Below are 13,788 nucleotides of genomic sequence, written 5' to 3' on the forward strand. Positions count from 1 at the left end.
GACATCAACTTTATTCCTCTGTAATTCTTAGTCTTGTGCATCCCCTTTACTCCTATAAATAGGTACAAGAGTAGTTTCCCTCCACTCCTCAGGCATTTTTTTTCTGTTGGTAAACTTTTATGAACAGATTCCACAGCAGAACTTTATTGAGTGACATTCTCATATACTTTTTTTAAAATCTTGTGAGCAGACTGAGTGAGGAGTGAGAGGAGGTATTAAGTTATGTTGTTCCTACTCTAACCCTGAGATGGTAGCTGGGAGGATGATAGCCTCAGAATAATCTTCCATAGCTCATGAAGCTTTATGGAAGGCAAGAAGATGATACTCTGCAGCAGTCCATCAAGACTTTGACCTTTCGATACACATTTCAACATTTATGGCAATAGGATATTTTGGTCTCGGTGATAAACATCAAGACAGATAGAGGTGATAAAGGCCTTTGAGATTCTGGACGGAAAATATCATTGAGACAATAAACCTGGTTCGACCAAGATATTTCGAAAGTTGAATATTGTAGGGTTTGGGGGGGGGAATGTTGTAGGAATAAACGGCAGGACGGCTAGAAGTAGTGCAGAGTGATTTACTCTTCGATGAAATACCTAGATCTCCTAAAGTAAAATAAATCTTTATTGGAAATGGGAGATGGGATAAATACACACTCTTGTTGTGTAGACTTCTGTGGATACGCACTCTCTTTTATAAAAGATGCGACTGGTCAAGTCTATTCTAAAATTCCTTGTTGATCTACTAATTCGTCTTCTCGTGAAGGTGAAGTTACTTTGCGGGTATTGCAGCGATGGGTGACGAATGTCATCCTGGAAGTCAAGAGAAAAGTTATTTGCAGAATTGGTATTCCATTGGGCCATCCCAAACCGAGAGATGGTTTTCATTCTGCTCAATTGGACTCGAAGAGATGGAACAAATTCCTGTTGCCGATGGTAACCCAGAAGGATGAACATAGTGTAGAAAGCAATTTGGGAATACGAAGGTACTCAGACCACTAGGAAGTGACTTACTGCTACATTGTTATTCATCTCCAACCCATTGGGCATGCAGCCAAGACAAGAGCTTCGGTATTAGTACCATGGATGTACTAGTGGTTAGGTAACTCGGAAACGCTGTTCTGACCAAACATGAAATATTTTCAAGCCACTTCATGGCCTCCAATAATCAGGCAATGAAATTTATCTTAGCCTATTAGTTGGATAGCAGCTTTCCACTCGCCGAACTAGATCGGCATGCATTGGTTAAAAAATATGTTGAGCAGTTTCATTTTTTGTTACAATGGGGTCATCTGTAAGGGCACACAGGAGCGAATTATCGAATTCTTGTTAGTTTTTACCTGACACTGGAGTCCCGGAACGTATCATGGAAGGCCACATCGTCATCTATACCACAGTGTCTTTTACACATTGCACAGTATACACTTTCTCTATCTTTGTGTGTGCGTGTGTGTGTGTGTGTGTGTGTGTGTGTGTGTGTGTGTGTGTGTGTGTGTGTGTGTGTGTGTGTGTGTGTGTGTGTGTGTGTGTGTGTGTTGTCTTTCTGGCTCAACTCGGGTGTTTCGTCCGTATGAGATCGGATAACAGACTTTTATCTTTGAAAAAACTCATATAACGAGGAAAGTCGACTCTGAGTCTTTTATCCAATCGAAGGACGCATGCTATATTAGCGCTATCATAAAAGCGCCATTGCAATAACCCCCACTCTCACTGGATGGAATTTAATAAAATTTAGGATTATATTTCAATATACATAAGAAGAAGATGCATATGTAGTTCATATTTTCCCCCGCGAAATTGGAAAAATGATTTGAATTGATATGAATAATTCTGCGCTGGCTGGATGAAATTTGTTATGTAAGGTCTCTCTATAAAATTTGACACGTCCGTTGAATCTTGGCTTCAATTGGACTTTTTTGAAAGTGTTGCGAAAAAGTTAAATAAATAAAATTATATGTTCAGAGTACATAAGCCAAAACTAGTGGATATATCATGAATGCTACTTCCGAGTGTATATCATGTCTGCTCTCCAATCAATAAATTGTGGGAAGGATGTTTGTGAAAGTCTTTACACGGTGGATGAATTCCATCACCCAATATGACACCACCATCCTACTTATTGGAGGCGTAAACCGGCTTAAAACGTTTCGTATATGGTCTCCAGATCAGGATTTCAAAATTATTTAACCTTAATTCACCCAAGGTACTAATGCGCAATATGTTTACAAACTTTCATGAATAAAATGTTCTTATTAAAAAAAATCAAAAATATCTGTAAAACTTTTTACTCACTTGTTGGATTTTTACAACTGTTCCAATAGTTGTGTAAACGAAAGTGATGTGTTTTTACTATATATATATTATCTTTATTATCCTTATTTCTTTAATTCTCTTATTTATTTATTATATATCTTATCGTCAATTCCTTCGACGATATGTCTCTTTCCCTTATACAACTCTATTAACTTTAAACTTATATCCTCCTGCTTCTTATTTTTACCTCCAGTATTCCTATTTTTATTATACCAAGGATCTCTAGATATTTATTTGAATTAGTGACTGTGCCTCCGGAAACCCTTTTATGGCATTAAATAATAGTACTTTCGGTAGATATCATTCCTCACTCTTATATATACAGTCGTGACTATCCCTTTAATCTAATTCTTGTATTAATTACCTATCTTCCCCGCTCACAAGCTCGGTTGTTTTTTTTAGAACAGTGCATCAAAGAATTAAAATATCAGGCAACACTCTGTTAATATTTAAACAACAAAGATTTAATTCACATAAGACAAGTTTTACACTGCATTTTCAATAATAAAAAGAAACACAATTCAAATCCTCATAAATAGACTAGTTAAGTTCCTTCATTTTCTCACACAAATCATATCACATATTTAACTAATTTTCTTAATATCACATAAATCATTTATACTGAGCAATGGTACTTATTACTTAAATATTAACTCTTACTCATCTAACACATAAACAATATCTTTTACACACAATTGCTCTTTCCTTTCTATGCTGGGAATATTCTATAGGCAAGTTTCAGCAAACAGTTACACTCTGACTTATTTCAAACTAAAAATTCCTGACACTTAATCACTTTATAATCTTTAACTGTTAGATATGCCTATTTAGATCAGCTTCTACTTACAGTCCATTAATAAGTGTTCTCTTAAAAGCTCAAGAAAATTTAACGAACGGGTCAACTCACTTTATAGCTGCTACCCTCTGTATACTTGGCTTCGAACTGGACTTCCGTTCGTGTCAGGTTTTTTTCAATCCCTCTTTACTCCGGCGATGGGTCACTGATGTTTCCTTGGGACGCTGTACTGCCGCACTTCGGGCGAAGATTATCGGCTTGTGGAATGCTTGCATGCGCGTTGGATTAACGGAGCAATTTCTTCCCTCTGACAGCAGCTCCCGGCGAAAACTCGTCAATTCGTCATCGACTATCAGTTTTGCCTGGCGGATCGGCTCCTCGTCATCTTTCTTTTAAATCACTGGCATAATTTCTCCCGACGTCGCGTCCTCAATGGCTTACATCTGCCGGACAACCGTTGGCGACTTCTCGATCCTGACCTCTGGATCCTTGACGAAAATTTCTCGAACCGATCCCGCGATCTTTTCGCCCACGCCTTTTATTCGGTCACTTCCGAATCCTTGTGCGGAGATATGTGAATCCCGAACATTTCGGCGAAATCCCTTAATCCTTTTCTTTGACTGACCCTTCCTTTGTTTTTCTCCTACACTCCCTAAATCCTATTCGTTCTGGCAGCGACTCCTTTGAAGCTTTTGTCGGTCGTCCTAGCACTGACCTTGAACTTCCCATGTCGAACATGCACAAAGTTTGACGCCTTTACAAAGCTCTAAATATAATGTTTAGTAGTGGCAATGTATTGCCTTAATACTACACCTTCTAGAATATTCCCTTATTTGGCATAGAGCAATATACAAATTCCCATTGGGATTATTTACATATAACATACATCTATTTATAAGTCACAGGTCTTACTGGGCTCGACCTTGGTAAACTTTATGCAAAAATATTTGGACTTTTAGAGCTACATAAATATTTTTACAGTTGATTGCATAGCAACCCTTGAGTAGTAGACACCGTCATCGTCTGGGGAAAAACAGTAAACGTACTAACAATTAAAAATCCAATTCTGATATAAAATTGTATTATACATAACACGGATTAATGTTAACGCCAAGCTCTCTAGTGGGAATACTATATATAATAGTTTTGTTGTTGTCGTTTTGTTTGTTAAACTAATCCTTGGTTCAAATCCGCTTTCAAGAAGAAACATCTTTGCTTCACTCCGTTTTTATCATCATCATTTCAAAACAATTTGAAATGATGATGATAATAATAATAAATAATAATAATAACAACAATATTTGTATATTCTTAAAATTATTTGTCTCATAAAAAATCATCGTATATATAAAAAAAATCAAGTACTGAAGGAAGCCGTTCTGAAATGGCTCGAATTTCAGAACGGTATTTACATTCTCAACAATTCAAATATTAATGTTACTTAAGACAGCTTCTAAAAATATCTTCTTCCTCAGTACTTAACACACGTGAAACATTTTTCAATGACATGTCAACTCTTTATGTGGATGAAGTGGACAATTTAGTCAAGGAATAAATTGTCGAAATCGGCTGAACGATTCGACCTGTAACTCTGTCTGTGTTATTTTACTTTTTTCTCTTCCCTTTATAGCTCCGCCCTCCATTATGGTCGAACTGTGCAGAAATTGTTGTGTGAGGAGCACTTTTGCAACATAAGAAATAACTATATTTCAAAATAGTCGATCGAACAATGAACCTTATAGAGGTATGTGTGCGGGAGAACAACGCTCTACATTTCTCCCTTCACCCCCTTTATTTTAGACAAATTGGAACGAAGCTTTCAGACGATTGTAAGCATAATTTTTACTCCGTAGAAATCGGTTGAAGTGTTTAACGTGTAGTGTCTGCGAAGCATCCCTCCCTGCTGTTTTCACTTGGACTAAAATTCTGATGAAAACAACGTATGAAATAAGAAGCAAATTCCAAATCAGTTGAACCAGGAGACCAGCAGAGGTGTTTGCAATGGAGTGTGTCCATTCTCTTTCATTTTAGTCTGATTAGGTTGAATTTCTCATGAGACTTTCAGCGGCGTGAACTATATTCGTTTTTACAACAAACTATATTCATAGTTTGATTGACCAATGCGGCATCCATTTGCAAGGAAGAAGAAGAAAGGCCTTTTTGGAAAAGTTTTGTCTATTTTCAGAATGCTCTAGTTTTATTATTATTAATTGGATTTAATGTTCAAGTTTGGCATGCATAATATGTTGAATAAAATCGGCCAAAAAAAAGTATCCAACTCCACAGCTACGTATGATTATGTTTATACTTTGCTGGCCGAAGATTATTTGGTTATTGCAACAAAAACTTTCCCGTTTTTTTCTGTCGAACATTTTATTTAAGTACAAAATTTTAAAAAAAAAATGTAATTCTAAATTCATTGCTTTTTGTAATTATGAATTCATTCTGGTTTAAAATGGGTTAACAAGGTTCAACAAACATATTTTGATTACGCTAATACACAGGAAGAACATCTGCAGAAGTCGATAAAAGTTACACTTCGAATCAAATGTCCTTCAGTAACAAAATGCCTATAAGTTTCCAAGAACATGTCGGGGAATTATTTATCACTTGTGGATGCCTTCGGCATACTTAATTATTGCTTGAGGAGGTTGCTTGTTTCACCCTGGCGAGCAAGCCATAATTCATGTGGACAATGGAAACAGCGACAGTGTGTGTGAAACTTTTATCGATGTTCTGAAAGTCACGTACACTGTTTGTACAAGTGTATTGAGATAGCAGTTTGATAAAGAAATACGAGATTCTGAAGATAGGACAATACAAGCATGCCGATGTTCAATGCAACAGTAGTTACTTGGTCTATGAATACTACATTTCGTTTCGCATGTGCCACGTTTCATAGTTCACGAGTGTGAGAACTAATCCTTTCTCCGTAAGAAACTGAAGATGCATCATATTGCAAACTGTAAGAAGTATCTTTCTATATTACGTCTGAAAATTTCGTATATGTTTGGTCGATGTTTCCGTGGGTCCGTAGGATGCTCAATTCCTGGAAATTTCCAGGTCAAAATATCAAAATGTCTATTTATAGGAGTTTGTCTTTTCAAGAAATGGTTTTATACGGATATAACAGGCTTTTGGTGCAAGAGATTTCTTTTTCACATCTCCTCTTCCCCAACATATTGGCGCAGTCTGAAAAGCGAACTTCAGTTCGCTTTTCAGACTGCGAAGGCTAGGAGGTATTGTTTTCTTATCGTAGATAGAATTAGGGATCACCCTTGAGAGAGATGATGATGATTAGGACGACTTGATCTTTCAGTTTTGAACATTTATAGCGAAAAAAATCTAACCCCGTTGATGTAATGTGAATTAATGGCATTTTTTACTCATGAGAACTAGTCCATCCAGGATTTTTTTGTTAAAGTAGAAAACATAAGTGTGTATTTGTTTATGTGTCTACTGTATATACATACTCGTATATACTAGCATCTACTTACAGCGTTGAAGCAGGCCTAGATCCATCCTGTAGCCAGACCAGAAAAAGACAGAGAAAAGTCAGCTATCTAAATACCATTGCTCTCACCAGTGGCGCACTCTGGATTTAATCTTCGAGGGTGGAATGAGTAGACGATTTGAGAATGCACACTACACATTGCATACGATCTATGACTGAGCTACGATCTGCAGTGATCGCCAATACATGATACTCGTGATCTCCTCTGGCCCGGCTCGGGCAAACGAAGTAGCGCACGGTCCGCCCGAGCACTAATTCGTTTGCCTTGCGTTCACAGCGGCCGTGATTCCCGAGGGCTATAGGGTATTACCACCTTATGTCACCGCTAATTCATAAGGTAGTATCGAAATAGAAGACACGACAAAACATAAATAAATAAAAAAAAAGGAATTATAATTAGGAAAGGATTTTTGGAAATTTTTCTGGTGTTTTTTTTTTTTCCTTTCTTTTTTTTTTGGTGGGGAGCAGGGGTTTAGGGAGAAGCTTCTCCTATTTTGAATTCTTTTGGTATTTTAGTGAGTAAACAGTGAAATTACCTTCGTAAAAATGTCTGTCAGGTGCTATTTTATGACCTGTGTTTATTTTCTTTTTTTTTTTTCGCGATGTGAATTTTTCTAGTACAAATTTTATACAAGATATCGTAAAACCTATATGAGTGCATCAGTGGAAGAAAAAAAAAATCATATCTTAAAAATATCATATTCAAAAAAGATATCATAAAACCTATATAAATCAAAATCAGGAGAAGGACAAAAAAAAAAAAGCTGCCAACGGTACTCGGTGTTCCCAGGTGGTCACCCTCCCAAGTACTAACCGAGCTCAACGCTGCTTAACTTCGGTGATCGGACGAGAACCGGTGCATTCAGCGCGCGATGACCGTTGACAAACAGTTCCCTCGTAGTTTGGTTTTCTGAGCTACCACAGCTTAACACACTTCCTATTAAATTAGTGTACTTGTAAGCTCTTTTGTCGGATTTAGTATTATAACTCCTTCCATGACACTACTGCTATGGACGAGCAACTGTCTTTTGGCTGAAAACCCTAGATTTTTTAAATTATTCTAGGATTTAACAATTTTCCTATTTTCACAGATACGCTATAAAAATTCATAAATTATAAAGCAAATTATGATAATGAACGGTTACGTGAAAAAGATTTTATTGAAGAAAATGACACGTATTACAAATAATAAAAGTACATGAATGTTCTAGAAATAAATTTGTTCAGTGTAATAAAAATAAAACCACTCCCTATGCTATATAGCAAGGATTGTATTTGGTTTCTTTCCTTTTCAACTTTAGTCTTAGCGGTAGCGTGTGTTCTTCCGCACTTTCTACTGCAGTAATTCATGTTTCGCCTATTCTATGGTGTATGCCTCTTCGGCAGTCAGCAGAACTACTGACTTTAGCTTTATTCGTTATTCCCCATCAGTGGCGCACTCAGGATTTAATCTTGGGGGGAGGGGGGGTCGAGTTGAGTAGAAATTGAGAATACACAGTAGGCGTCGCATACGACCTATGACTGAGCATCTGCAGTGATCGCTAATTCATTAGTAGAGAAATAGAAGACACGACACAACATAAATAATAATGAAAAAAGAATTGAATTTTAATTAGGAAAAGATTTTTGCGACATTTCCTAGTGTTTTTTTTTTCTTTTTCTTTGGGGGGGGAATGGGCCCCTTGGTCCACCTCTGGGTGCGCTACTGGCTCTCACCTTAGTATTTTGAAATAAAAATGCCGGCCTGGTTGGCCGAGTGGTTAGCATATCCGCTCTCCAGCCGAAAGACTGCGGGTTCGAATCCCACCATGAGCATGGATGTTTGTGATTGTCTGTGAAAAATACTAGTAGTGGTGGTGGGCGGCAGATGGCGTTGGTGTAGTTGGTGGATTGAGTGGTGGAGACAGAGAGCTGTAGAGTAGGTGACCTCCCTCGATGAGTCTTTGGACTCCCTGGAGGTATCAGTAATGAAGAAAAAAATGAAAATGAAATATAGCATCCTCCTTCACTGTTGTTTTCTAATAAATCCTAAAACAAACCGACTGTTCCCCCACTGCAGAAGTATTCAAAGTTATCCTGCAATTAACTGCATTGGACCAATCAAGATGAGTGCTGATGATTTAATATATATATATATATATATATATATATATATATATATATACAGAGATCAATCATATATTTGTTGAGGAAATATTTTGAAACCTTCGAAACTTTTCTGTGGATGGAATTTGTCTTCATCAGAATTAAATATTCACAAACATCAAGATTTCTCAACATCAAGTTTTCAACAACAAGCAGCCAGCATATGTATCTTCATGTAGAAAGGCTTATTGTGATTTAATCTCTACTCTGAACCTAGTATATTTACTAGGATTACTATGGTGGTAATTAGGACTTGTCTCTCTCTCTCTTTCTTCTCCTCAATCGGTGTACGCTGATATTCTAACTCGGTTATTCCAGGCTTCTGGTATTTTTCAGAATTCACTTAAAATTATATACAACCGAAATAGTAATATTTAGATTGTAAATTTAAAACTATCTAAAGTCGTTGTTTCTTTTGTTATATTTCTTAGCAGAATATAGTATTATAATAGAAAATTATAAAGCAACTGAGGGTCATATATTTTCAGCTGTAGACAAGAGTGGGGGAGCGATACTTTTATCAGGAAGCAATTTTCTTTAGGGTTAAATAATGATTTTGAGAGTGGTTAAAATTACGGAGGAGGCAACTACTATCGGGCAAAGTTTCCCTGTTTGGTTATTAAAACAACATTTCCAACTTATCTAACTCTTAGCTCACCCTACGATGTACGAGATTATTTCAGATTATTCAGATTAGATTAGGTTAGATTATTTAGATTATTTCACTCGTAAGTATCAAAGGGGCATTTTAGGTTTACAATCTTTCGTGGTTAGCATGCGCTTATAATAAATAAATACAATTACAACTAGGCCATTGATGCCTAGTATATATTAATTAATATATGTCTGCTAACTGTCTGTTTTCCGACCTGTTTCTGTGTTTCGATAATCAAAAATTGAGTTTCCAGAATGGGAAAATAAATTACTCCTGTAACCCAGATCTTTCCAACCGAAGGGAAGATGAACAATGCGAGAAACAATGTTCTATGTCCCGCAGTTACACAAGCCAGAAACAGATATTTTACTGTACTTGTCCTGAACAACTACTTCAAAATATTCTCATAATGTTTAATTCAGAACACCTCTACGATTCCTTTTAAAACTGGCTACTTCTGCACGATGAAAATTCATAAAAAAACATCAAAATTTGATCATGAAATCACAAAATTAAACGGGAAATATCTCGCGAAAATTTGCGAAAATGAAACAAATAACAGTTGAAATTTTGACTTACTGCAAATGATCTATGAATATCTCATATTTTGGAATTTTAATTCTATGAACGTTAATATATTTTTAAATATGATGATTTAATTAATTAATTAGAACAAACCAGACTAAAAGTATACAATACATTAGCCCTACCAGTCTTATTGTATGGAAGTGAAATCTGGACAATAAAACAAAAAGACAAACAAAGATTAACAACAGCAGAAATGAAGTTTATGAGAAAAACTGCAAGGTATACTCTATTTGATCACAAAAGAAACGAAGAAATTATGAAAGAATTAAACCAAGAACCAGTAATAGAAAAAATTAAAAAATATAAACATAAATGGATGGAACGCGCTCAAAGAATGAAAATATAAAGATTACCAAAATGAGCCTTAAAGTACAAGCCATTAGGAAAAAGAAAACCAGGACGTCCTCTTAAAAGATTCAACGATCACTTCTAAGACCGGAACAGGCCACGCTAGGCCTAAATCCTTGATATGCATGACGATGATGATGATGATGATGATTAATTAATTAATATCATTATTATTACATGCCCTTCGTGGAGTCTCAGGGACTCATCGCGAAGAACATTTTTTGTCTGTTAATTGTGCGTTCCCTGTTTGTTGTTGTTGTTGTTGTTGTGGGAGGAATACCGAGTTTCTGGTTATGAGACCGACTGAATCACGTGGATCGCATACTTCATTATATGATGGAAATCAAACCGGATTTTATTTTTTAGGATTAAGTAGTAAGTAAGTAAAGTAAAAGTAGTAAGGTTCACTTTATATACATTTTATTTCAGAATGCTAGCATTCTATACAGGCGGAATAAGACTCGTATAAAGAAGTGGATATTAAAATATACACTGTAGTGGATACCGTGTCTATTTTAGATTATTTCACTTAATTGTCCTTTAAGATAAGGATAATATTATTACCATTAGATCAACTGATTTCTTTATAACGATCTCAAATAGGAAATTGAACTTTTTTTCTCGTTTTTTTTCTTTCCTTTTTTAATATTGCTGGTAATTGGAAATTTCTTTTTATTTTAGTTATTAATCTAAAACCTTATTTGTAAATCTCACAGTATTCGTAGCATAAATTGAAAAAATTATATTCGCTTAAAATTAATAGAAGAGTTTTAATGTATGGTTAGTTTATTCGATTTCTTTTATTATTACATTTCGTAATTAATTAATACTCAGCGATAATCAAAGAAATTAAGCACCAACCAGCTCGCCCAAAAGGATCAATCCCTGATGGAATTACCAAAGTCAGGGATTTTTTTCTCTTTTTATTGACAAGAAGTAAAAAATTTTAGAGAAGTTTTTTATGTATTTTTATAGTAAATTCTATATAAGAAAAAAAAGAAGAAAAGATATTATTATTATTATTATTACGGTTAATATTTTTATTAACCGTAATTAATTAATTATTAAGGCAGCAAAACTCTTCCAAGTTAAAGACATTATTCCACCCAACATAAAAAAACTCCTATATCACAGTATCTGCGAATCCCTACTCAGATACGGAATAACAGTCTATGCAAATACATCAAACAGCCACCTAACAAAATTAGAAACACTACACAGGAAAATCGTGTCAACAGTGATCTGGACACCTTACACGCAACAACCAATATCCGACAAGCACATGGCGATACACAGAATTCCGAGCATTAAAAACCTGAAACACTACATGACATTAACAAGGAATTACTTCAACATCACCTATCGAAACAACAGAGACACATAACAACACGACTTACAACAACTCTACATCTCCACACCCTTCAACAACTCATACGGTTCTTTTGTGAGATCACATCAGATACCCACGCAACTCAACAACCTACCAAGAAAGTTAAAACACGTAGATAACTACAGAACATTAAAAAACGAACTCTGGAAAATATACAAACAAAGTTAAGAAACCATTAACACTAATATACACATCACAAATCACTAGCATCCAATGCCTACATCCCATACATAAACAGTAGCAACAACACAAATAGTGATGGCTAAATCCCATCCTCTTCATAAGAGCTAACCCAAGCTTCGAAGTAGGTGGGATTAACTTGCCTCACTCATCTACAAGTAATCCTTATAAGCAAATGCAGAAATTTGTATGTATAATCACTTTTTCTCAAACTTTAAAAAAAAAAAATAATAAAATAAATAAAAAATTATACAAAAAATTCTGTTTAATCTTCATTGTTAATATTAGAAGAACATGTGTTGTAAATACATAATATAAAGGCAAAAAAGTATTATTAAAAAATTTAATTGAAAACCAATGTAGGAATTGCAGCACTTAGTGCTGAACTCTGTAAAATTATAAGGTGCAATGTCACACAAGTTGTTTATTGTATGAATAAATATTTTAGCAATCAATCAAAAAAAATTTAAAAAAATAATAATAAAAAAAAAACGGGCGACTCCAGGGAGTCCTTAGACTCATTGAGGGAGGCCTTAAACATCATGTCCACACAACTATATGCCATTCTCACATTACCTATCATACCTTGCCTTGAACTCACTCACTGTCATAGCAACAACAGACTCTGGCAGCTTATTCCACTCATTTACCACTCTAAAAGTAAAGAAGCCAGCTCTAACACCCTTACTAACCACCCTCTTGCCCAGCTTCCATGGATGGCTCCGAGTCCTCCCACCACCAGTCCTTCTCAAAAATATCCTCTGAATTAATCCCATAGAAACCATTTAGCAAATTGAATGTCTCAATCATATCTCCCCTTTTTTGCCTATCAACTAATTTCTGCAACCCACAAATCTTCAACCTGTTCTCATAATGTTCATTCCATAGACCCGCTATCATCTTGGTCACTCGCCTCTGGATCCTCTCGACCTCCTCCCCATCAAGAAGAAACCTAGATGACCAAATCTGGGCACAGTAGTCGAGATGAGGTCTTATCAAGGCTCGGTACAGAGGTACAATAACTTGCTTGTCTCTGCTCGTCAAGGTATTTTTCAACAACCAAGTGAGTTGATGAGCTGATTTAGCTACTTTTGCAATGCGTCCTCTAAACTTCATCTCCCTATCCACCAACACTCCCAAGTCCCTGGCCTCATCAATCTCCTGGAGTACAGTTCCACCAATGTGGTATACTGCTGCTAATCTTTTCACCCCAAAATGCATAACCTTACATTTTGTCACATTAAATTGACATCCATTCTCCTTAGCCCAGAACTCCAATCTATCCAAGTCATCCTGCAAGATTTTGATATCTTCTGCATTCACTATCGCTCTACCCAACTTTGCATCATCAGCGAACAAACGAACTGTTCCGCTTAGATCCTTCCCTATATCGTTAATGAACAGATTAAACAGCAGTGGTCCAGGAACAGAACCCTGTGGCACACCACTAGTCACAGGCCGTCTTTTGGACTCTACTCCTGAATAAATTACTCTTTGATCCCTCGATGAGTCTTTGGACTCCCTGGAGGTGTCAAATGATAATAATCTCACCAACCCTATATCCATTCCCATATGTTGCAGTTTACGGATTAGAATTCCATGTGGTATCCTGTCAAATGCATTAGCCAGGTCCAGCAGTACCACTGTAAACCCATTATCCTTATCCAGTTCAGCCGTCACTGTGTTATAAAACTTGAACAAGTTACTGAGGCATGATCTACCCTTCACAAAGCCGTGCTGTCCCCCACACAGTATCTAATTTTCATTAATCCATTCCTGTATTTTTCCCTTGACTACTTTCTCCAAGACCTTGACAACGACTCCTGATATGCTGATCGGTCGGTAATTTGCAACAAG

General features: G+C 36.1%; 1 protein-coding gene and 1 non-coding gene across 2 annotated transcripts in view; both read right to left on the reverse strand.

Moving 5' to 3' along the window:
- The window catches only part of LOC150093215 (leukocyte elastase inhibitor A-like), a 92,261-nt gene that overhangs the window by 25,644 nt on the left and 52,829 nt on the right, over positions 1 to 13,788 (reverse strand). The gene's annotated exons all lie outside the window — the stretch shown is intronic.
- Positions 7,391 to 7,509, reverse strand: LOC150093216 (5S ribosomal RNA). The gene has a single exon (XR_016550486.1). It is a non-coding gene; the product is annotated as a 5S ribosomal RNA (ribosomal RNA).

The sequence above is a fragment of the Typopeltis vanoorti genome, chromosome 24 (assembly GCF_054136105.1).
Source record: "Typopeltis vanoorti isolate ZY-2024b chromosome 24, IOZ_Tvanoo_1.0, whole genome shotgun sequence".
Classification (NCBI taxonomy): domain Eukaryota; kingdom Metazoa; phylum Arthropoda; class Arachnida; order Uropygi; family Thelyphonidae; genus Typopeltis; species Typopeltis vanoorti.